This window comes from Carassius gibelio, chromosome B9 (assembly GCF_023724105.1).
Source record: "Carassius gibelio isolate Cgi1373 ecotype wild population from Czech Republic chromosome B9, carGib1.2-hapl.c, whole genome shotgun sequence".
NCBI lineage: Eukaryota > Metazoa > Chordata > Actinopteri > Cypriniformes > Cyprinidae > Carassius > Carassius gibelio.
In genome coordinates, this window is record NC_068404.1 from 4,612,495 (window position 1) to 4,639,060 (window position 26,566).

Consider the following 26,566-nt stretch of genomic DNA (forward strand, 5'->3'; position numbering starts at 1 on the left):
GGTTTATTCACCTGGATTAGATCAGCTATATATATCGGAGCATTACCATGTAGGGCCTTAAAAACAAATAAAAGTATCTTAAAATTAATCCTATAGAGAACAGGCAACCAATGTAGTTCTCTTAATACAGGGGTAATATGCTCATTTTTCCTAGTGCCTGTCAGTAACCTTGCGGCCGCATTTTGGACTAGTTGCAGTCTGTTTAAACTTTTATGTTGAATACCATAATACAATGCATTACCATAGTCCAATCTTAAGAAAATAAATGCATGAACTATCTTTTCCAAGTCCTTCCGTGTTACTGTGATGAAACGGCGGAGTCAGTTAGATCCATCTGCAGCAGTTTATTAATACATGTGAGTAAGCAGAGAACAGCTGACATAAACTCAGGCTGGCAATGAAAGGGAACTTAAGCAGACGTTCGTAGAGAACTCAAATCATCTCATCAATCGGGTTTCAAGGACCAGAGATAATAACAATACAGACCAGGGGTAAACCAAAACTTCACAAAATATCAAAGGGGACAGCTGTCAATATAAAGGGGTGAACACAAGGTGCAGGTGAAAATACTAGAAGGTAATCAAGATAATTAAGCAGGGTTAGACGGGGATGATTGGGAAATGCAGTCCTAATATTCAGGAGAGAGGCATCTGATGCCGCCAGAGGAGGGCGTAGCAGACCCTTCCATGACAGTTACAAAGGGCTTAATTTTAGCGATTAATCTTAACTGGAAAAAACTCATTTTGACTACTTGATTTATCTGTTTATCAAATTTCAGTGCACTATTGCAGATTATACCTAAGTTTTTTTTACTTGAAGCCTCAGATAGGGGGATAGTGTGTCCAAATTAATTTTAGATATGTCAGTGGACTCTGAGAGACCAAATAAAATCATTTCAGTTTTTGATTCATTTAGACACAAAAAATTTGCAGACATCCGCCTTTTAATCTCCCCAAGACACTCTGCCAGCCTATCAACAGCAGAAGGGACGGTTGGTTTTAAGGGTAGATACAATTGAGTATCATCTGCGTAGCAGTGAAAGGAGACGTCATATTTACTCATGATCTGACCTACAGGAAGCATATAAAGAAAAAAAAAGACTGGTGCTAAAATAGATCCTTGTTGAATGACGCATGATAAAGTCGCTGAGCTCGATGTACATTCCCCCATTTGCACTGAAAAACTTCTATTTTGAAAGTAGGACTTAATCCAATTTAAGACAATACCTCGAATACCAACATAGTTTTCTAAGCGTGAAATTAAAATATTATGGTCAATTGTGTCAAAAGCTTCTCTAAGATCTAATAGTAGAAGTAAGGTCACATCCCCAGTGTCTGTGGCCATAAAAATGTTGTTAAATACTTTTAATACTGCAGATTCTGTACTATGTTGTTTTTTGAACCCCGATTGAAAAACTTCACCGATAGTATTGTCAGTGAGGAAAGACTCAAGTTGGATAAAGGCTGTTTTCTCCAGGATCTTAGTTAGATAAGGAAGCTTTGAGATTGGTCTATAATTGCACAGCACACTCTTATCTAAGTTTGCATTTTTCAGCAACGGATGCAATAGCATGTTTACAATAAGTTGGAACAATTCCAGACAATAGACTCTTATTAATTATTGATAATACAAATGAACCAATCGATTCAAAAACCTTCTTAAATAGTAATGCAGGAACAATATCTTGTAGAGAGACTGTTGGCTTTTCCTTACAAACAATATCTACAAGTGTGGATAAGGAAATAGGCTCAAAATCAGAAATCACAGCATGAGTTACAGGTATATCCATAGGCTCATATGAACACTGTTGTATATTCATTCGGACGTTCGATATACGTCTGACAAAGAACTCCAAAAGATTTTCACATAAATCCATAAGTATAATTCCAGGGACCTCCAATCTAGGATTTAGAAATACATCAATTGTTGAAAAAAGGACTCTTGGGTTTTGACGATTCTTCTCAATAATATCTGCGAAAAATCTGAACCTAACAGTTTTTACAGCCTGTTGGAATTTACCTAAGGAGTCTCTTAACATTTCATACGAAATTTGTAGTTTGTCTTTCTTCCATTTACGTTCACATCTTCTACACTCTCTTCGCACCGATTTAACATACATACATACATACATACATACATACATATATATATATATATATATATATATATATATATATATATATATATATATAGGGGTTATATACCAAACGTATTGCAGGTATTTCACTGTAGGTATAACATTTGAGCATTGAATAAGCCAAATTTAAATCTATGAGGGGCCATACAAGCCATAATTCATTCTGGCACTCTCACACACATACTGTCACAGCCACACCTTCTACACTCCCGGAATCGGACACTTACGCCACACCCACTCGTCCCCAATCACCCGAATTCTGAACTCCTGTGCATCATCACCAGAACCACATATAAAGCCATCAGTCACCATCACTCATCGTCTGGTCTTGCACCGATCTCCTCACTTGCCTGAACGCCATTATTAAACCTACCTGAACTCTTGTACCCTCTTCATCCTCGTCAGTCTTCCTGTCCCCATCGTCTTCATCTGAGCACCATCTGGATCACCGTTCACCATAAGGGAAGTTGTGTTGTCACCGTTCTATCCACGTGTCAAGATTCACCTGTGTCTGAAACCTCTGATTCACATTAAACTACCTTATCACTGAATCCTCTGTGTCCTCGTCTGTGTCTGACAGAAGACCAGACCGCATGCAGAGCTCTTCGGACACAGGCGAGGACCGCACCGCGGATCCCTTCACGCAACTGGTTCACGCTGTACGGTCCTCACTGATGCAACAAACTCCCCCTTCTTCACCGGCTGTCAACAACTCAAACACCGCTACAACTCCGGTCACTTCTTCAGTTGCCCCTGCGAGTCCCATGGCCAAACCAGCGACATACAGCGGCACGGCGGAGGATTGCAGCGGGTTCCTGCTACAATGTTCCCTCTATATGGAATCCAACTCTCATTTATTCACCTCCGAACGCAGTCGAGTAGCCTTCATCATCAACCTACTCTCAGGTAAGGCCCTCCAATGGGCTGAATCTCTCTGGGACTCGAACTCCCCTGCCCTTGGATCCGTCACTAACTTCTGTTCCCAGTTAAAATCCGTCTTTGGCCATCAAACTTCTGCATTGTCTGTCCATGACCAATTATTTACCATTCACCAACAGAGAGATGAATCTGTGAGTGATTATGCCATACGCTTCCGTACTCTCGCTTACATAAGCGGCTGGAATGAAACTGCCTTAATTACAGCATATCGCCACGGATTGAATGACAAGATACAAAGTTTGATAGTTGTGTACGAAGACTCACTAGGACTAGAGAATCTCATTCAGAAATCCATTCGAGTTGCCCAGAGACTCACTGCCTGTCATCCGCTCACTCCCGCTGTACTTCCTCCGCCCGCTATACCATCTGTCGCTCCTCCAGCACCTGAACCCATGCAAGTGGACTCTCACCATCTGTCCGCATCGGAACGTCAGCGGAGGATCAACGCCGGGCTATGTCTCTATTGTGGGGGAGATGGACACCTCTTACCATCCTGTCCAGTTCGACCTCCACGCCCAGCGGTGAGTACCATCCATATACCTCCTCAAACTGCTCATCTAACTAAGACCTGGGTTACTCTAAGACACCTTTGCTCTTCTGTTTCTGTACAAGCCCTCATCGACTCCGGTTCGGCGGGGAACTTCATCAACCGGCAAACCTTAACTCGTCTCAACGCCAAACATCACCGAAGCCCTGTCGAACTCAAAGTAACCACCATACAGGGAAAGCCGCTGGGCAAGGGTCGTGTCCACTATTTCTCCCCCACGATCATCCTCCGCGTGGGACTCCTACACGAAGAAGACATCACGTTCATGGTGCTGGAGGAATCCACCGCAGACATCATCCTGGGACGCCCCTGGCTTAACCTCCACCAACCTCACATCCATTGGCCCACTGGCGAGATCCTGAAATGGGGAATGTCCTGCCATCATACCTGCATCACTCCTCCAGCTAAAATCCCCAAGGTCAGTCCTCCCTTAAGGAAGTCTTCCCTACCGGTCCAGTCCACATCAGTGGAGAGCCCCGACACGAAGATGGATCATATCATCCCTCCTGAATATCGGGCGTTCCAGGATGTGTTCAGTAAGCGGTTGGCAACGAAGCTACCACCTCATAGGCCATGGGACTGCGCCATTGACCTCCTGCCTGGAGCAACCCTTCCTAAAGGACGAATATATCCCCTGTCCATCCCGGAGCAGAAGGCCATGGAGGAGTATATACAGGAAGCCCTCGCTCAGGAGTTCATCCGACCATCTACTTCCCCTGCCGCTTCCAGCTTCTTCTTCGTGGCCAAGAAGGACGGAGGCTTGAGGCCGTGCATCGATTATCGCCACCTCAATTCACAAACCGTCAAATTCAGTTATCCTCTTCCCCTGGTCCCAGCGGCGTTGGAACAACTACGCGGAGCCAGGATCTTCACGAAACTGGACTTGAGGAGCGCCTACAACCTAATCCGCATCCGGAAGGGGGACGAATGGAAGACCGCTTTCATCACTCCTTCCGGGCACTATGAATAGCGGGTCATGCCGTATGGGTTATCCAACAGTCCATCCGTCTTCCAAAACTACATGAATGAAGTCTTCAGAGATTACCTTAACAAGTTCGTAATTGTCTACATCGACGACATCCTCATCTACTCCACATCCAAGCAAGAACATATCCATCATGTCATCCTCGTACTCCGAAAACTCCGGGAACACCACCTTTACCTCAAATCCGAAAAATGTGAGTTCCATACGCCCTCAGTCCAGTTCCTAGGTTACATCATCGACCCATGTGGCGTGAAGATGGACCAGGGGAAGGTGGACGCCATCACACACTGGCCTCAACCCGGCTCCATAAAAGAACTTCAACGCTTCCTGGGCTTTGCCAACTTTTATCGAAGATTCATCAAGGACTACAGTTTACTCAGCTCCCCTCTAACTTCTCTCCTCCGAAACCGGCCCAAGTCTCTGTCCTGGAACCCCGAGGCCACTGAAGCTTTCCACCTGCTCAAACAAGCCTTCAAGACCGCTCCAATCCTCATCCACCCTGATCCCAGCCACCAGTTCATCATGGAAGTGGACGCCTCATCCACCGGGGTCGGAGCAGTCCTCTCCTAGCGGCAGGGGAATCCACCACGACTCCATCCATGTGCCTTCTTCTCGAAGAAGCTATCCCCGGCGGAGCAGAATTATGACATCGGTAACCATGAACTACTGGCCATTAAGCTGGCTCTGGAAGAATGGCATCACTGGCTGGAGGGAGCCCAGTTCCCTTTCGAGGTGGTAACCGACCACCGGAACCTGGAATACCTCCGTGAAGCCAAAAGACTGAATCATCGCCAAGCTAGATGGGCCTTGTTCTTCACGAGATTCAACTTCAAGGTCACCTATCGCCCTGGCTCCCAGAACAATAGAGCCGACGCCCTCTCCCGTCTTCATCAAGCAGATCCCGAACCCGAATCTCCAGAACCAATCCTCCCTCCAGCCATGATAGTTAGTCCTATCCAGTGGAGTATTGATCATCTGATTGCACAGGAAAACCTTCAACACCCTGCTCCGCCGGGAAGTCCAGAAGGGAAACTATTCGTCCCCCCTCAACATCGGATTACCCTCCTGGACTTAGCTCACACCTCTCCGGGCTCTGGACACCCAGGCAGGAGGCGGACCCTCTCGCTCCTACAACAGCGTTACTGGTGGCCATCGATGGCTCTGGATACGGTCCGCTACCTCAAAGGATGCTCCGTCTGCGCCATAGCAGACACCCCTAGAAGACTCCCGGAAGGTAAACTGGTGCCTCTGCCCATTCCTGAACGTCCATGGACCCATATCGGCATTGATTTCATGACTGACCTCCCTCTCTCTCAAGGCTACACCTGTGTACTGGTAGTGGTCGACAGGTTTTCAAAATCATGTAAACTCATCCCTCTCAAAGGACTCCCCACTGCGTTCGAAGCGGCAGAGGCACTATTCCACAACTTCTTCCGTCACTTTGGCATCCCAGAAGATATCGTCTCCGACAGAGGCCCCCAATTCATCTCTAGAGTCTGGTCAGCTTTCTTCCGTCTTCTAGGGGTGTCCGTCAGTCTCTCCTCGGGATACCATCCTCAGACCAACGGCCAGACGGAGCATAAGATTCAGGAGCTGGGGAGGTTCCTGAGGATTTACTGCCACCGTAACCAGGACTGTTGGAGCCAGTACCTACCCTGGGCCGAATACGCTCAGAACTCCCTCCAGCAATCTACCACCGGGCTCACCCCCTTCCAATGTGTCCTTGGATACCAACCTCCGCTCTTCCCATGGTCAGGTGAGCCCTCGCAGGTCCCAGCGGTAGATCACTGGTTCCGACAGAGCGAGAGGGTCTGGGACTCGGCTCACGTGCATCTCCAGCGGGCAGTGCGGAGGCATAAGGAGCAAGCGGACGCTCGTCGAGGACCCACGCCGCAATACCAACCTGGACAACAAGTCTGGCTCTCGACGAGGGACATCCGCCTCCGACTGCCCTGCCGTAAGCTGAGTCCCCGATACATTGGACCATTCACTATTGAACGGCAACTGAACGAAGTGACCTATAGACTCCAACTCCCTGCACAGTACCGTATCTCACCTTCATTCCATGTCTCACTCCTCAAACCCTTCACTGAACCTTTGTCTCCTCCATCCACAGAACCTGGTGATGATGCCGTACCTCCTCCTCCGGCCATCGAAGACGACAACGACATCTTCCGGGTGAGAGCTATCCTCGACTCTCGACGACGGGGTCCTCAACTGGAGTACCTTGTGGACTGGGAAAACTACGGCCCGGAGGAGCGTTGCTGGGTTAATCGTAACGACATCCTGGACCCCAGCCTTCTCACTGACTTTCATCAAGACCATCCAGACCACCCCGCTCCCCGTGGCCGAGGTAGACCCCGTCGTCGCACAAGATCCCAGCCGTCAGGAGCCGCCCGTGGAGGAGGGGGTACTGTCACAGCCACACCTTCTACACTCCCGGAATCGGACACTTACGCCACACCCACTCGTCCCCAATCACCCGAATTCTGAACTCCTGTGCATCATCACCAGAACCACATATAAAGCCATCAGTCACCATCACTCATCGTCTGGTCTTGCACCGATCTCCTCACTTGCCTGAACGCCATTATTAAACCTACCTGAACTCTTGTACCCTCTTCATCCTCGTCAGTCTTCCTGTCCCCATCGTCTTCATCTGAGCACCATCTGGATCACCGTTCACCATAAGGGAAGTTGTGTTGTCACCGTTCTATCCACGTGTCAAGATTCACCTGTGTCTGAAACCTCTGATTCACATTAAACTACCTTATCACTGAATCCTCTGTGTCCTCGTCTGTGTCTGACACATACATTCTCCATTCACATACATATATTCTTGCTTTCACACACATACATTCTCCTTACACATACATATATTCTTGCTTTCACACACTTACATTCTCCTTACACATACATATATTCTTGCTTTCACACACTTACATTCTCCTTACACATACATATATTCTTGCTTTCACACACTTACATTCTCCTTACACAATCATACATTTCTACTCTCTCTCAGGCACATACATTCTCCTTTCACATACATATATTTCTACTTTCACACACATACATTTTCCTTTCACATACATACATTTCTACTCTTTCTCACACACATACATTCTCCTTACACATACATTTACTTCTATCTTTTTTGGTATCCATTACTTCCTGTTTAAGCAGGAAGTCATTTTCAGACCAGGAAATACATGTGCAAGACCTGATCAGCTCTTCCTCACAATTTTACAGTTATGCTATTCAAAGTCATCCTTTTTTCTTTTCAAGTACATATTTTAAGTTTTTAACTTGAGCATATGAATATGCAACCTATGTGTTTTACAGATCTGTGTACAAGTGTCAAGACACTGATTTTGATTGTATTAACAGGGCTTAATGCTAAATACGTTTTCTACTGGTCCGGTTTGGCCAGTGGTAAAAAAATTTTAACTTGCCCTGGAAAATTTTTCACAGGACTTGCAATAATAAATCAATCAATCAATAAGACTTATTTAATTGTTGACTGTAACATTGTATTGTAATAAATAATAACCATTTTGCACAAATAGGTACAATAGTTCAAAGACAAAACTAAAATAAACCATTCTTTTCCAGGCCTAACTATTCCAGTTAAGGATGCACTGATCAGGATTTTATTTATTTTACTATCAAATGAGCCGATTCTCATTCTCATTGCCAATTTATTTAGTTATTATTCTTTTTCTCTCTTTTTTTTCGTTTTTACATTTATTTAATGTTTATTTTGCTCTGTTACTGGCTAAACTAACCTTGAGCAAACAAACAAACACTATATGCAACATGAAGCAAGTGCACAAAACAAAAACATCAGATGGGCTGAATTAATATTTTATTATTACTATATATTATTAGGTTTTTTTTTCCTTAATTATATGTGTGTGTGTGTCTGCACTATGTTTGTACATTCTGTACTGGAAGCTCCTGACGAAATTTCTTCTGTGTGTAAACACTTGGAAATAAAGCGCTTTCTGATTCCGATGAAAATGCTAATTCAATCTCTGACAGCAGGTGGCGCTTATAGAACACTAGTCTAACACTGAGTTATTGCTGCACGCATAGCTGTGCAATTGAATAAATAAGTAAATAAAAATCTAAAAATAAATAAACCGCAATGAGTCTTGGGTTATTTAAATAATATAAAAATATGGCTGTCCCTAACTTGCTGCCTCCCACTTAATTCACTTCCTAAATAAAAAAAAAATAATAAAAAAAAAATCCTTGGACGCTTATAATATGTCTATCTGGCAACATGACTGAGGCTAAGCTCGCGTCCTCAATCACAACTCGCTCAAATGACGAGGCCACGCAACCTTCTCACGATGATAATATTTATTTATGTATTTTTTAAAACCCAGATATAGCTTGCTGAAATACTTCTGCGGCTGCCTCATCTACCTCAGCCATCCTGATCAAGACCTGTCACTGTGAGTCTGATCGCACCTAACCTGCCTTCCGTTTCCACTACACGCCTTCCGTTTCAACTAAACGCCTTCCGTTTCCACTATACTCTCTCTCGCACATACATACATTCTTCTCTTACATACATACATTCTATATATGTATGTGTGTATATGTATGTGAAAGGAGAATGTATGTGTGTGAGAGTAGAAATAAATGTATTTGTAAGGAGAATGTATGTGTGTGTGAAAGCAAAAATATATGCATATGAAAGGAGAATGTAAGTGGGTGTAAGAGTAGAAATGTATGCATGTGTAAGAAGAATGTAAGTGTGTGAAAGCAAGAATATATGTATGTGAATGGAGAATGTATGTGTGTGAGAGTGCCAGAATGAATTATGGCTTGTACGGCCCCTCATACAAATCTTCATGATCTCACACACACAACCTGTTTATACAAACACAACAATTTTTGCATTTCTAGTACAGCCCTCTTTCCTTAGCTCAAGTATGCAAACCTATTTGTTACATTCACTAGAATATGTATTATATTGAAAGCTACATTTTCAATTGAAAATCGCTGATATATATGAAGTAAGCATTATAAAGTAAGCGTTCATATGTGCATCATTTTCACTGAAGGAAACAGCTGTGGTGTGATGAGGGGTGAATGTAGGGAAAACTTAGATGAAGAACCGATTATTGCATCCCCCATGATATTTTGTAAACTGCATGTATGACAAAGAAGTGCACAGATGCAGATATTATAAGAATTTATCGATAAACACACACCTTGTGAGAGAGAGAGGTGTGTGCGCTCTGGGAAAGCAAGACCTCCCGCTTGTGCGGCACTAAAGGGGTCTGAAAAAGTCTGGACACCAATAAATAAAATTAGTTTGGTTAAAATTATTTTTTGTTTTTCACTGTAGTTTTAATAGTTTTTTAAAAATAGATTTTAAATCACAGGAAAGCAGGCAGCAACTACCACAGCTTCTTTACATAGTCACTCTCATGACAAACATGTCATTCAGCATGCATTATGTACTTAATTACTATGCATACAAAACATAGGTGTAATTTGCGGGTAGGATGGGTGCGACATGTCCCCACCACTTCTTGCAAGGGTCGATTTTGTTCCTACCACTTAATTGAAAAATGAAATAATTAAAAAATATCTTTCAGAACGAATGTAGGGAAGACAGGATCAACAAATCATTCTTCATAATCTAACTTCTTAAACATGAATAACTCATGCAGTGAAATAACGTCTCACTTTTTGTAATGTCATTATAGAATTTTATTTAAAAAAATGGAGCGCTTCCTTGTGCTATGTAGGCCTGGCCTCTAATAAAGTCAAGTCAAGTCACCTTTATTTATATAGCGCTTTAAACAAAATACATTGCATCAAAGCAACTGAACAACATTCATTAGGAAAACAGTGTGTCAATAATGCAAAATGATAGTTAAAGGCAGTTCATCATTGAATTCAGTGATGTCATCTCTGTTCAGTTAAATAGTGTCTGTGCATTTATTTGCAATCAAGTCAACGATATCGCTGTAAATGAAGCGTTCCCAACTAAGCAAGCCAGAGGTGACAGCGGCAAGGAACCGAAACTCCATCGGTGACAGAATGGAGAAAAAAACCTTGGGAGAAACCAGGCTCAGTTGGGGGGCCAGTTCTCCTCTGACCAGACGAAACCAGCTCCAGTTCAAAGTTCAAATCCAGGTTGCAGAAAAGTCAGATTGTGCAGAAGAATCATTCCTGTGGTCTAGTCTTGGTGGTCCTCTGAGACCAGGTCTTTACAGGGGATCTGTATCTGGGGCTCTAGTTGTCCTGGTCTCCGCTGTCTTTCAGGGATGCAGAGGTCCTTTCTAGGTGCTGATCCACCATCTGGTCTGGATACGTACTGGATCCGGGTGACTGCGGTGGCTCTCTGATCTGGATCCAGACTGGATCTGGTGGCTACGGTGACCTTGGAATAAGAGAGAAACAGACTAGATGTCATTCTTCTAATGATGTAGCAAGTATCGGGTGTTATTGGAAGTGTTTCCGGTTCCGGTTTACTTAATTAATGCAGCCTAAAAATTAAAACAGCATATTAGTATGTTATGTGTAAGCCAGGTTAAAGAGAAGGGTCTTTAATCTGGATTTTAACTGCAAGAGTGTGTCTGCCTCCCGAACAATGTTAGGTAAGTTATTCCAGAGTTTAGGCGCCAAATAGGAAAAGGATCTGCCGCCTGCAGTTGATTTTGATATTCTAGGAATTATCAAATTGCCTGAGTTTTGAGAACGTAGCGGACGTAGAGGATTATAATGTAAAAGGAACTCATTTAAATACTGAGGTGCTAAACAATTCAGGGCTTTATAAGTAATAAGCAATATTTTAAAATCTATACGATGTTTGTATCTGCTGATTGCTGATCGAGATTTACATGCTTGGCTCACTGACCCTGTATACTCATTCATTTCATTCACGAACTAGATGTATCAGTTCATTCAACTCATTCACGAATGAGAATATCTAGCGATCTCGTTCAGTGAAGGGCGGATTCGTTCACTACATTCAACAAATAACATGCTCCGTCACATCACAGCTGTTTACGAGCTGCGCATGCGCTGCTAATAGCGCCGCGCTCGCGCGCTGCTGTGGAGGGAACGAGAAAACGAGAAATATGAGTCTAGTAGCAACGTATCTTCCGTGATGTCCCCGATGCGCGGGTCGGGGTGGGTAAAGAAATTGTACTTTATTTGTGGGCTGCGTTGGGCCAAATAATTTCATAAAAGCGGGACCCGCGGGTTGGAAAAAACCGGACCCGCGCATCTGCATGTGCAAACACAAATGATGTGGCCGCCGGTCCACGACTGGTAGAAAAAGATGACGCTCAATAAACCTCACTGGCTCCTCTGAAAGAAAAGTTTGCACAACTGACAGAATAAGTTACAATATCTCAGATATTGCTGCTAATTGTACATTTCCTTTTTTTTCTTTTTTTTTTACTTGAATGCCATTGCTTAAATTGATATTATTTATATTTTGTCATTTAATCTTCTGAGTTCAGAAACATTGTTTAATATAATCGATGTTCATATTTTTTTTCAAAGTTCAGAATCAAGATAAATTTATTACTCTTCTTATGATAACTGAGATAATGCTGCTAAATTTATTCTTTCTTTACCTTGAATGTCATTGCTCTAATTTATTTGTTATATTTTGACATTTCATATTTTGTTCAAATGTTTAATATATCTGCTGTTCATGTGTTCATTTATTAGTGTGTTATATGATTAGAATGTTGTCCCGGTTTTAAAATAAAGCACAGCAATGATATTTGAGAGTGTATTTTCCCTTTTCAGGAAAAGTATCGAAAAAGTATCGAAATCGCAATTCTTGACTAGGTATCAGTATCGAAACAATAATTTTGGTATCGTGACAACACTACTGTACTCAAAACCATAACAAATACAAACGATGAAATAACCACGATTAGCCGCCCATTAACATGCGAAGAGTGTACAACACACAAACAGATCGTGGGAATGATGCCCAGAAGAGGGCCATTCCAACCCTACAGAAACACTGATGCTACAAGCCACAGTGTATAAATTGGAAACTAGGGATGTATGGCAAATCACACTCTTAACCATTCCTGAAGAACTCCGATCTAAATTAATCCCTCAAATGAAATCTGGAGACATAATCAAGCGAAACAATAATGAAACTGACTAAATTAAAACGGGCATTGCTAGATATAAGGGGTCCAACAAGCGCAGATTGGAGCAGGATACTACAAATTAAACTGGGAAGCAATGAACCGTTTGAAACATACGCTGAACGTCTGTGGATGACATACAAAGAATATTCCGGTCTAGAAAATGCAAGCCGTGATCAGGAACCATTGTTACAACTCATAAAGAACAATGCTGGCACTCCAGTCTAAAATGCATTGTTAAACGAAGCAGATTCAGCCGAAAACACATTCAGAGCGATTGTAGATTGGGGTTCAAGGATAGAAAACCGATGGAAATCAAAGCCCCAAACTATTGCATCTGCACAGTGGATGACAGAAGGGAATTATTCTAAAAGCAATGGGACTGAAAAGCATGTCCACTTCTTGGAGGAGGTGACTTGCTGTGATGAATCTAGAACTTTTAGTTCAGAGGAAGCCTGTGCCACTGCTCAAGATAGTGTTCCGATTTCAGTTCTTAAGGAGATGCAGCACCATAATAGCGGAGAGTCGTGGACCAGAGCGCATGGTGTAAAGAAAGCATTAGAGAGACATGAAAATCTTCAAACTTCAGGAGAACACAGCACACAACCCTGTGGCAAAGATAGCAGGTTTTGTTCTTCCTGTCAGAAAATAGGCCATACAGAGGAAAAATGCTGGTCACTGGGAAGGGGTAGACCTCCACCTTATTTTCTGAAACGTAGGATATCACTTTCTAAAGGCAAAGATAAGGGGTTTACATGTAACAAGTCTACCTCAGGTAACACTCTTAGTTGACTGCATTGTTAATGCAAGGCCTTCAGCTACTGACTTCACTTGTTAGTGGGTAAGCAGTTTAATAGCAATGAGTTTAATATGGAAACATCCAAATTTCAATAATCCTGCTTGCATTTTCAAATTTATAATTGTGCTAAACATTGTGCACGTAGAACACACATTATAGTTGTTTGTGCTACTAAATGTACACATAGCTTAGTTGAGTTTATTCTTTAAAAAGCACGACTGCTTTACTGTAAGCGTGTAAACACTTAGGTTTAATGTTGTAGATGCTACATTCATTCTAGACCATGTGCCTTGTGTAAATAACTGGAATAACTTCAATACTGGAATTCCATTGCAATTTCAAGTTTCATGTGTGTCTATCAATGTAGAATTTGTTTGTCTCCTGAGTGGTACACTCTGCTATTTTCCATATAGCTGCAGTTAAACCATGTAGAGGAGAATAGAATTGCCATGTGGCCACAGGGTGATTTCATAATTGACTTAATGAAAATGCTCTCCTCACATGTCAGCAAGAATTCACTGTACCTTTATCTAGTCAATAATGCAATATGTGAGAACTCAAGCGACACACACATGCTGAGACTGAGTGTTCTGCAGATGAATACAGCCCTCAGAAGGTTTCTAAAGCTGCTAACATTACAAAGACAATTTTGAGATAACATCTCGAAGATAAACAATCATCTAACAGTGACCCCATTGGATTCATCTGAATGTGACCCATTGGGGGTCAAACGGAGGAACTGTAAGGTGAAAGAACCTGAGATACTTTGATCTCCTGTGAAACAGACAATACAAACATACACGGGCATCTTTGAGACACCCCAAAGAGTGGAGGAGCAGGAGACCTCCTCCCCTTCTGGCCATTTGTTTCATTTTAAATCCCTTCACCCATGCTTCCTTCTACTCAGTCTGCTCAAAATAATTACATGAAAATGTCAACGCAAGTGAACTAACACTCATGAAGATAATACAGATCCTAAGAGTTAAGAGATATCTTGATTACTGTGATGGGAGTGCCCTTTCCTAGGGTCCTCCATGTAAATTACCCCCTGTTCCTATTGAGTTGTAAAACCACCCAGGCTTGGGACCTGAGTTAATGCAAATTCCAATGGTCAGTTCCTCTCTCCATCTCGGGGGATGTTTGTCTTGGTCTGAGGTATTTAAACGATTGCAACAAGAGGATCAGGGCGATTTCTGTAGCCAGTAAGCCCGTAGTGTGTTGTGTGTCTCTTCACTTCATACTATGTATTTTCTAAGGTCAGATATGCATACTTTACTTTTAGATTAATCTTTGAGAACTTGATGTTTTGTATTGATATGATTTGATGTGTTTCAATTGGATATGTAATTGGCAAAATACATATCTACCTGACTGTTAATAAATTGTTACATTTTGATTCTATTCTGTTTTACTCTGTGATTATTGAATCTTGTAGATTAAGTTGAATCCTTGTTAGCAACATGAGCACCCGAATGAACGAGTTAATATAAAAGTGAAGAGTTAACTAGAATAATCAAATGTCAGAAGAATACTAATTAAAAAGGCATACAACCAATTAGCATTTCAACCTAAATTCAAAGTCATACTAAAATGGAGTCAGATTAAATAAATAGTTACCCTCTGTTAAGTGACATTAACCAATTTAGCAAACAGACACTGCTTTATCCACTGAAACATTTAACTTTCAGTTTCAGTTGCCAATTCAAGTCAAATAAAATAAATAAAGAAATAATCCACTCATTCATTCATTCATTTATACGGAAGTAGCAGTCTATAGAACAGAAGCCAGCAAAATCTTAATCTGCAGCCATCACACCTCACATCTGGACCGACAGACTTCCAGTCAACGATTCCTACGAAAATAAATAAATAAAATATCTCAATTAATGCAATAAACTTTCTAAATATCTTTAAAAAACTTGTTCAGTTAATAAAATTGTAAATATACATAATGTCCAGCCAGGTAAAGTGAGCTCTTCTTTGAAAACTGATGCCATAAAACTTTCTGCACACTAGTGACAGAGTGAGAAAGCCTCCTTCTCCTTCTTTATAGACAACATCTAGAAGAATGTCTGAGCAGCTCTGATGGTAGCTGAATAATAACAGAAAAAATATATATATAAAAAACTATTTAAATACATACAGAAAAATCAAGTTACAAGAATGTAACTAAAAGAGTACAAATGCCGACCTGCCAAACTTGGAAAATTAGTTTTAAGTACCATCAGTGTGGCGGGCGGTCGAGGGGGGCTGTTTAGTTAGGTTTTGCTATTTTTTTATGACATTTTTAAAAAGAAAGAAAATAAAAAATCCAGTACACTTTATGAAAAACTCCAGTACAGTTCTGTATAGGGCTGAGTGATATGAGCAAGAATTTATATCTCTGTATGTTTTTACTGATTTGTGGTATACAGTAGTTTATATATCTCCTCATTTTGTATTTGGATTAAACAAATAAAGTGAATGTAAGCATGTATTATGTGCAAAAAAAAAAAAGGTTACAATCACAAATCACATTGTAATTATTGCAGAAGTTAAAGTTACTAAACTAAAAATGTTAATAATAAAAAGCAGAGACTATGGCCTAATTGAGTAAGCTTCCTGCTTGTTTATGTTACTTTGTTAAAATGAGCCAAAGCAAAGTCATTCTTTAACATTTTGTCACAATTTGATTTAATTATATTCATTGCTTTTGAATGTGTAAAATTTCAACATTTCTGTTTCGTAAACATTGTGGGGACTACTTGAATTACTACTTAATTTTTTGGTGACTTAAATTCTGTCTAACACCAAGTGGACTTTTTTCCATGAATACATTATGCTAGTTAACACTCTGCCCCAGACTCTTTCTGATCCTGTTCTGCTTCTTGACACTTTTCTCCCTTCTCTCGACTGTATTTGTGGAGAAACTACACATATTGATCTGTGGCCCGTCGGGCTGAGGTTTCAGCTGCTGTGTGTTCAGACTCCTCCAGCATCCACACAGAGCCCCTCACAGACTGGAGCAGAGGATCAAAACCCTTCATTGTGTGGCGGCCATTAGTCCATGATCCTCTGCTCTTTCTGTAGGTGATCAGGAAGCTGTTCTCTGCACTTCCTGTGTCACTCCTGCTCACCCTATACAAACAATCAGAAGCATTTATCTAGTCTGATCCTAACAAGACAATCCAGCCATGACTGCTGTGAGTCAGATAAGTGTGTGTCACTGGCCACCTGCTCAGTGTAACCAGGGGTGGCGCTCAATGTCGTCTAAACTGGGCCGATCTGATGCCGCTGCACTGAGGCACCAGCGAATCAGCTGACGGCACTCTGTTACACACAACACAGTGTTCAGGAACACAAAACCACACGCTTCACCTGGATCTGGACCTGATTTCTGTCTCTTGCCTGTCGACAGTTCTCTAGGAAAGAGCAGTCTGCTTTTGGAGGTGACCCTCAATGCGCCTCTGAAGGGGAAACAGCTGCACAGGATGTTGTAGAGCGTCACCCCCACTGACCAAACCGTAGCCGGTCCCGCATGATAACGGTGATGCCGAAACCACTCAGGAGGGGCGTACTGAAGAGTGCCTGAGAGACCCAACAAGACCACAAACATCATCTGAAGAGGCCCCAGTCCAAACAGATTCCCTTCGCTCGATCATCAAAAGTCCACAAACAAACACAGATCACTGCAGGGAGATCAAACCAACCTGCAAAGTGTTTGTAGGCCGAGTCTTTCAGCAGATCTCCACAGCCGAAGTCCAGCAGCTTGATGTCATGTGAGTCTGTGGAGATCAGCAGGTTCTCTGGTTTGACGTCCCGGTGCAGGACTCCACGGCTCTCGCAGTGTTTCAGCGCCGTGATCAGCTGCAGCAGCACTTTCTTGGCCAGACTCTCCTCCAGGCGTCCGTTCTCCTCACAGAAACTCTCCAGATCTTGGCAAGGAAGCGGGCGCTCCAGGATCATGGTGTAGCGCCTGGGACGGTCAAACCACTCCAGCAGCTTCAGGACGTTGGGGCAGGCAGGAGCCGAATTGACCAGGGTCATCAACGCCACCTCCAGCGGCAGCCGACCCTGACCTTCCTGCAGGACAAACGCTCCGTTTTAGAGTCTTTAATCAGGTGTTTAATATGAGTGTATCTGACCTCTGCGGGAGCGTTTTGGCAGCTCTTCTGTATGAAGGAGACGGATGCTCATCCTCCTGGCTGCCGCTCTGCCACTTCCTCTTCCTGTGAGGCTGATCTGTGGACACAGAAACGGCCAACTCTGAAGGCAGAGGTGTGATGTATCCAGGCAGCTCTTGGCTCAGCGGCTGGTTTGGGTTTGGCAGCGGTTCCTGAGCGCCGTCACCAGAGCCACGTCTCTCAAGCTCCTGATCATCCGTCTGAGAGACAGCAGCACTCCTGGATCTGGAGCGGCCCGAGCCTGCAATATTACACACATCAAACACTTACAGCCTTTATTAGCAACATTTATTAACAATCAACCACCAATGGTACTGCTCACATCCAATTAGGTTACTTTACATTTTAATTGTCTTGAATTGCATTTGAGCAGCTCTGTAATTTGCCAGCGTTATAATTGTGTCAAAGAATTAAACACATATTTCACTGATTTTCATACACAAGGAATAAAATACATGTGATCAGTGAGCTGGTAGAAATGTGTGATTAAATGAGTTAACCTGCACACATTTCTTCAAATCAATTCATTAACACAATGAACAACATCGTACTATAATAACATACCAATAATAAACAAACTAAATTAAAACACTCACCTCGTCTTTCACCCAAATGAGCCATTGACAAACTCCTCCAAGCTCCAATCAAAACAAGAAATTAATCAACAAAAGGTAATTAATTAATCAATTAATTAATTACAGAAAGAAAGAAAGACAGAAAGAAATAAAAAGAGAAAAAAAGAAAGATCCGAAATAAAAAGAAAAAATTGAATAAGTCTTTCCTCAGAAATAATCAGAAATCCTTCAAAAATAAAACTCTACTCAAAGAAAAATCCTCCGATCTCCTAAAATAAAAGTCTCTTCTCTGAACTCCGTCGAAAATCTCAATCTCAGCACAGAAAATGTTCTCCAGAAGTCTCTGAAGTCGCCTCGTCTCTCAACCAGCAGATATCGATCAGATCATAACACGCGTCGCTATAGCAACTACAATTCGCGTGCGTGAGTTCAAAACTATTGAAAACCTTAATAAACTCTAATTCAGTTCAACCAGAGCTCATTATAGCATCTCTGATATATACTGATTTATGCCTTTATTAATAAATCTCACAAGTTAATATAAAAAAGTATATACAAATTCAATGTATAAGATAAATGTGTGCGCTCGCGCTTTTGCGCATGCGACGTCAGGCGTGCATAGGTGAATCGAATTGTAGTTGCTATAGCGACGCGTGTTATGTCTATGGTTATGATATGATTTCGGCATAAATATTTTTACACGTTTTCAAGTAAAAGAAAACCTTGAGAAATAACATAATGAAATATATATATATATATATATATATATATATATATACAACTATTCGAATAATAATTTTACAATAGCCTAAATATTTGAATACAATATTAAAACATTATAATAATTATCTAGTTTTATGAGGGATTGAGTTGGCCGGTGTTGTACCGAAATCTGACTCCCTGGACAAATCTCTTGCCTTTCATGGAAAGCTTCTGGAAGGCTTTGAGGACAAAAACTACACAGAGACAGCACTGCCTCGGCTCAAAATCAGCAAAGACAAGCAGAAAGAAGGAGCAGTCGAACGGATGACTACAAATATTTAACCTTCCATTCAAAAGTTGGGTGTCACGAAGATTTTTTTTTTTATATTAATGTACAGAAATCTTACAAACCTCAATCTTTTTGTATCTGAATAATACTCATAATATACATTATTATATATAACTCCTTCAAAAACAGCAAGAAGCCTTGGAGTTATGATTGATGATCAGCTGACTTTCTCAGACCACATTGCTAAAACTGTCGATCCTGCAGATTTGCTTTATTCAACGTCAAGAAGATCAAGCCCTTTCTTTTGGAACATGCTGCACAACTCCTTGTTCAAGCTCTAAGTTTCTGTCAGGTGACTTCCATATTCCATGCATCTGTACACTCATTCATTCAAAGACAGCATATAAAAGTTACACTCATATAAAATTACACACACCAAAAATGCATGCTGTATCTTAAATATACATGCAAGCAGCTTCTATCCTCTTCCTCTTAACATAAGTATCTATTCTTGGAGGAGTTCTCCCCAGAGTCAGAAGTTTACATGAAAACACTGTATATTTGTCTCCATTGTCAAAATCTAACATCCGCGAAAACACAGATCTTTAGAGCCTATTTTACCACATTGTTATGCAAATTAGCTCGCACACTCTCTTACATTGTACAAGATTGTTCTCAGTTTAATGCACAACTTAATGATTGAAAATGACTTATTTTAAAACGTATATTCAAAGACTGAATATCTAGTTTGGTGGTTAGTGTACCCTGTGATTCTGTAGTCTGCATTTACTTTAAACAGACAAATAATCAGCAATTAACTTGTACTTAGCCTACACTTTAAAAAAGGTATTTTAACTTTACACTTAAAAAAAAAGAAGATATTTGAAACAAGGTTGTTAATTAAACAGTTGCTGTCCCCATTGACTTCCATAGTATTTTTTTTTTCCTACAATGGAACTCAATGGGGTCCATCAGTCGTTTGGTTACCGACTTTCTTCAAAATATCCCACCCATTGGTATCATTATGGTATTTGGTACCGGGGCCCAGCAAGATGGTTTGTACCCAGGGCCCAAAATTTGGTGCTACGCCCCGACATCTTGCCCTACAGACTGTGTGTACAAAAAACATTTGACTGTAGCGTCAGCTTCAACAGGACAGGTTTAATGGGGGGAGTGTGATTTTCACAACACTAATATTGCACCTGTGGAAATCATACCCCCCCCATCCCACTAATACAGGTTAAAAAGGTCACAATGCAACCAAATTTATGCTGATGTCACATCTTGCCCTACAGACTGTGTGTGCAAAAAGTTGACTGTAGCTTCAACAGGACAGGTTTAATGGGGGGAGTCAGATTTTCACAGCACTAATATTGCACCTGATATTGATGATTCTTCTGCACAATCTGACTTTTCTGCAACCTGGAATTGAACTGCTGGTTTCATCTGGTCAGAGGAGAACTGGCCCCCCAACTGAGCTTGGTTTTCTTCATTCTGTCACCGATGGAGTTTCGGTTCCTTGCCGCTGTCGCCTCTGGCTTGCTTAGTTGGGAACGCTTCATTTACAGCGATATCGTTGACTTGATCGCAAATAAATGCACAGACACTATTTAAACTGAACATAGATGACATCACTGAATTCAATGATGAACTGCCTTTAACTATCATTTTGCATTATTGACACACTGTTTTCCAAATGAATGTTGTTCAGTTGCTTTGACACAATCTTTTTTGTTTAATGTGCTATACAAATAAAGGTGACTTGACTTGACAGAGAAACCAAATTTATACTCATTTTGAGACTAGACAAATACAACCAGCAAGGCTGATAAAACCTGTTTATTTAGTAGTTTCTGTAAATATCTGTGGGGTAGCAGGCAGCTGCATGTGCAAAAGAGAACTCATTCAGGTTTATGTGCACTTACTGAGAGGCTGCTCTTTTTTTGTCCAATTGAGGCTCTTAAGGCTCTCTGTTCATGTGATACATAACAACTCTTTTCAGGGATACTGGTCAACACAACTATTTTGACATTATATTCTGTGCATGTGTCCGTTTAAGCTCCATAAGATGCAAAATTGACTCTATTTTGCGTTCACACTGTGAGGCGCAGCAGAGTTTTTGTAGTGAGCACACAAAACCGTGCAAGAGTTAACTGAGTTCATTCTTCTTTTGCTTAATTTTTTTAGCTTTGCTGTTACATTTAAAGGGGGGGGGGGGGGGTGAAATACTATTTCATGCATACTGAGTTTTTTTACACTGTTAAAGAGTTGGATTCCCATGCTAAACATGGACAAGGTTTCACAAATTAAGTTGTACGTTTGAAGGAGTATTTCTGTTCCAAAAATACTCCTTCCGGTTTTTCACAATTTTCGGAAAGTTTTTTCGAGTTTGGCTCTGTGTGACGTTAGATGGAGCGGAATTTCCTTATATGGGTCCTGAGGCACTTCTGCCGGAAGAGCGCGCGCTATCGTATAGCAGAGCACTGAGAGCACAACAGACGTTCACTGATCAGAGCGAGAGCGTCGCGAAATGTCACAAAAGAAGTGTGTGAGCCCCGCTCGGAGCGAGTCGTTGCTGCTGCTGCTCTCATTCAGTTTCAGCCTCGGGATCTGATTCTGGATCATAAATAAACGGCTGAATCTGACTGTTAGCCATGGTTTGTTTTGGATGATGGTTTTGTCCTCACCATAAAGTCACAGCTTCCAAATGCTCTCAACTCAAAAGCCTATTCGCGCTCGTGATTCTTTAGCTCCGCCCACACGTCACGCCTCCAGTCGGTCGTGCTTTTCCGGGAAAAATCGGTACAGACTATCTTTCTCTTATGAATATAATAAAACTAAAGACTTTTTGGAGTTATGAAGGATGCAGTACTACTCTATAGGTACTCAAGATTAACAGGAGATTGAGTGAAAATGAGCATTTCACCCCCCCTTTAACAAGGTATTTGTCCCTTCAAGCTGGAGAAGGAGCAAAAGAGAGTTGTTGGTGGGCTGTCTTAGGCATGGTTCTCTGCTTGTCCAAGTGAGGCTCTCTCTCAATGTGACATGTTCATGTTCCTTTTTATTTTATTTTATTTTATTACAAGCCATGCCTGAAAATAAAAATTGGTCAAAAGAACAAATGATTCAATTCAAAGTCTGGGTTATTTCACCAACTATTGATTTAATTGTGTGGTCTCAAAGTTAATATACACATGTCTGAAAACATGGCAACTATTTTGTTATTTTGATAAATTGTAATTTCTGCTTTAAATTACCATATTTTAAATTTTTATTAAGTTTTAAAAGAAATCTCCCCTGTAGTTAACACATAACTACAGGATAAATAAAAAATTCAGAGAAACTGAGAATTTCCTATATATATATTTCTTGCATTGATAGTTTCTTACATTGATTTATTACAAAATGGTATTTAAAGCTTTAAATGACAGCAGTTATATTCTTAAGATTAGTAGAAATGTCTTTCTTTTTTTATTTTTACACACTATTTTATTTTTATTATACATAAATTGCGTTTTACTCAAACACTAACTATAGTATAAATTGTAAATTTAGAGAAACCGAGAATTTCCAAGTGGTCTCTTATTTTTGAATTATTCAGTTCTATAGCCTACTGTGTAGAACACACAATTTAATGAGATTCTGCTTTGTTTGTAATTGTTTATTAAAATATTAATCTAAATAAATAAGAATAAGAATAATAAATAATTCAGAAATATTAATGAGAATGATATCTTTTGTAAATGTTGCACTATGACAAGTAAATTAGCAAATTATTATTATTATTATTATTATTAATTATATTAGTATAGCATTCATTATCAATAACTGAATATTTTATTGTAAATATGTAATTTATTCAGCGGATTTATTGTTTTTTTTTTAAGTCATGTGTTTTATTGGTTATTTTCGATAACACCAAATTTGTCTTGTCTTTTTCTAATCTGAAAAATTATTTTGCAATACAATGACATAATTTTCCTCATTACACTTATTGCTGTGACCTATTTTATAGATCACCACTCTTCTCATTTCCTCTTCTTACTTCCTCAGATAAGTAAGGGCTGAATACGACTATGCTGCTTTATGGTGTCATTCATTTCCACTTGAAATGTGGAGCAGTGCAGGTGCCTCCTATGAACTACAGCTTGTCTGCAGTGGGTTAGTGATGAGGGAGAGTAAATGAAGACAAATTTCATTTTTGGGTGAACAGTCCCTTTAAGAATTTACAAAGAGAAAAAAAAGATCTATACAAAAAATTATAACTACAATAATTATACAGAACAAATAAGTGTGTTGTATCTATACTAAATTGTTTCTACACTGAAACGAACTATTTACAGTCCAGCACTTTTTTCTGCCCAATTTTTATGTGCTGCATGCCTGGCAGATGAAGGTCTTTGCCTTTATTGACTTCTGAATGCAGCTGCAGTGAAACCACCTTAAGCAGACATCACAGCTGATCTAAATATATAGAAATACACACGTTAACATAAAATACAATACAGCAATGCAATCAAAAAATCAGTTATATAAAAGAAAAAAAGAAAGGTTTACTTACCCAGTCTGTGTCATTTTCTGTTTCCCCATAGAAGTAGCAGAGGTCCTTAAGGTCATCTAGTCAACAGTCATTTTACAGTTGCAAATATGTTAAGTTTACATGCTAATCATTAATATCTAATAATAGAAAGATTGCAATTCCAGATTTCTTACCTGTGTTTTTTATTAGGTTGGTGGCTATTGCCATCCTGAGAGCTTTTACTCCATTTGGGATTGTGGAGAATTTGATACGCTCCTCATTAAGAATGCATTCTGCAAACTATATACATGCAATTTGTTAATGGTATTATGGTAATGTATAATAGTTATGAACTTGTGATCTTTTCAAATGTTAATTTAAAAGTGTATTTCATTAATATAGATGGGTAGGATGGTTTCAGTTATCAGCAGTTATAAATATGAATTCCATGTCTGCAAAACTAACATTTATAATGAAATATTGATAACTTTATTGAATCTAGTGAAAATCAAATTCAATTGAAACCTATGAATGTGAATCAAATCTAATCGCCAAATTTGTCACAGTACCCAGCCCTAGTAAACAGTATACATAAGGAACATTGTAACTATTTGTGCTTTGTCAGCATTATATAAACTCTGATCCTGTATTTAATGCACTCTGATGTCTTTAGTTAGCTTCAGGACAAAGGCCTCACAGGAATTGCCATCTCTTTGTTGGGGGTGTGGCAGTGTGTCACACATCCATCGAGATATTTTAACCCCCTGGTGTCTGTAAAAGGAAGGAAAACCATACAAAGGAACATCATACATTTTATTTTTTCAAATTTCACATATTGGATTATAAACCCATTTCATGTATGTTTCTAATAAGGCTGGATTACCTTGTCACATCCTGGCATCTTTTTATGTTTCTTTGGCTCTCCCCCAATGGATCAAGGTAGAGAACCCTCCTCTCTTGAGGAAACATGACCTTAAATTGCCATTGTTGATATATTAGAACTCACTTCAAAATAGCAAAGACATGAAATACCCTACCCACAACTGGTTGAAATGTAAGCAGTGCTTATACAGTATGTAGTATCTCATTGAGAAACAGCATAAATGTTTTAGAAACATAACTGCATAAAAATATCAATGCAATCATGAGAAAAAATACAGTCAAAGTCCAATGATGGCAGTCATTAATTATACCCAGTAAGCTATTACTTACGGACCTTCTCCATAACTGGACTAAATCATAACTGGACTAAATCAGAGCTTATTTTACTCGGGGATTTAAACTGGGATTGGTTACCCCAAATGTCTGACCCACTGAAGGGTATTTGCGACTCTCTTTGTTTGGATCAATTGATAAATTTACCCACCCGGCTAAATCATAAAGATCTAGTTAAATCCACGCTGCTTGATGTCATTTTAACCAATCCTCCTCATAGATTCTCTGTGGTTGGAGTTTTTTGTAATGATGTAAGTGATCATTGTGCAAAAGTATGTGTAAGGAATTGTAGGATTCCAAAGAGTAAACCACGTTTTATTTTAAAACGACAATTTAAACATTTAATGATCAAGCCTTTCTGCAAGATATTTATAATAGTGATTTATATGTTGTTTCACAGATACCCGATGTTGATATAGCATGGGAGTATTTTAAATGTACTTTTTTGACTATATGTGATAAACGTGCAGCTTTTAAAAGGTTTAGAGTAAGAAGTAGAGATAATCCCTGGTTTAATGATGATAAAATAATAATAATAATATGGATTGGGTTAATTATAGGACAATAAGAAATAACTGTACAAAATTGGTAAAATAAAAATCTAAATGTGATTATTATATAAATATGATGAATGAAAATTTAAACAATCTGACTAATTTCTGTAAATTGACCCAATCAATTGGTGGTAAAAAAAACTCCACCAGTCTGCCGGACTGTTTAAAAATAAATGAGAGTGTAATACAGGACAAAGAAAATATTGTAAAAGCTTTTAACAACCATTTTATCACTGCTGACTTAATTACAGACTTTCGTAATTTAAAGGAACTTGTAATGTAGAAGGCAATGTTGCAAATGCTTCGTGTTGTTCTCAGCTGTTCACTTTTACTCCTATTTTAGCTAAACAAGTTTATAAAGCCTTATCTAACTTGGATTGTAAAAAATCAGCAGGGGCTGATAAAATAGAGCCTTACTTTTTAAAAATTGCTGCAGATAACAGAGCCCATCACTTCAATTTAGAATTTAAGTTTAAAATCAAATGTTATTCCTCGTGCATGGAAATCAGCTATGATTCTACCTTTGTTAAAAGGCGGTGATCCAACTGAGATGAATAATTACCGTCTGATTTCAAGGTTGTCAGTGATGGCAAAAGTATTTGAATCTTTTATAAATGATCAAGTAAAACAGTTTATAACTGAAAATAAAATTAAAAAAATGAATTTCAATCAGGCTTTAGATCAGGTCACAGTACTATAACTGCAGCCATACTGGTCACTAATGATATTATTAAATGTTTGGATAGTAAAAAGCACTGTGCAGCTTTATTTGTAGATCTCTCCAAAGCATTTGATTCTGTAGATCATAAACTACTGTTGCAGAGACTTAGTTGTGTGGGTTTTAGTGAAAAAGCTATATATTGGTTTAATAATTACTTATTCGAAAGAACTCAATGTGTCTCAGTGGAAAATTTTATATCTGCAGAACAAACAATTAAAAAAAGGTGTTCCACAGGGTTCTGTTTTAGCACCAATTTTATATAAATGACATAGGT

At 39.9% G+C, this 26,566-nt stretch overlaps 1 pseudogene; it reads right to left on the reverse strand.

Annotated features, from left to right (window-relative positions):
* Positions 1–16,263: 16,263 nt before the first annotated feature.
* On the reverse strand, positions 16,264–18,338 carry LOC127965594 (serine/threonine-protein kinase pim-3-like; annotated as a pseudogene).
* Positions 18,339–26,566: the final 8,228 nt, after the last annotated feature.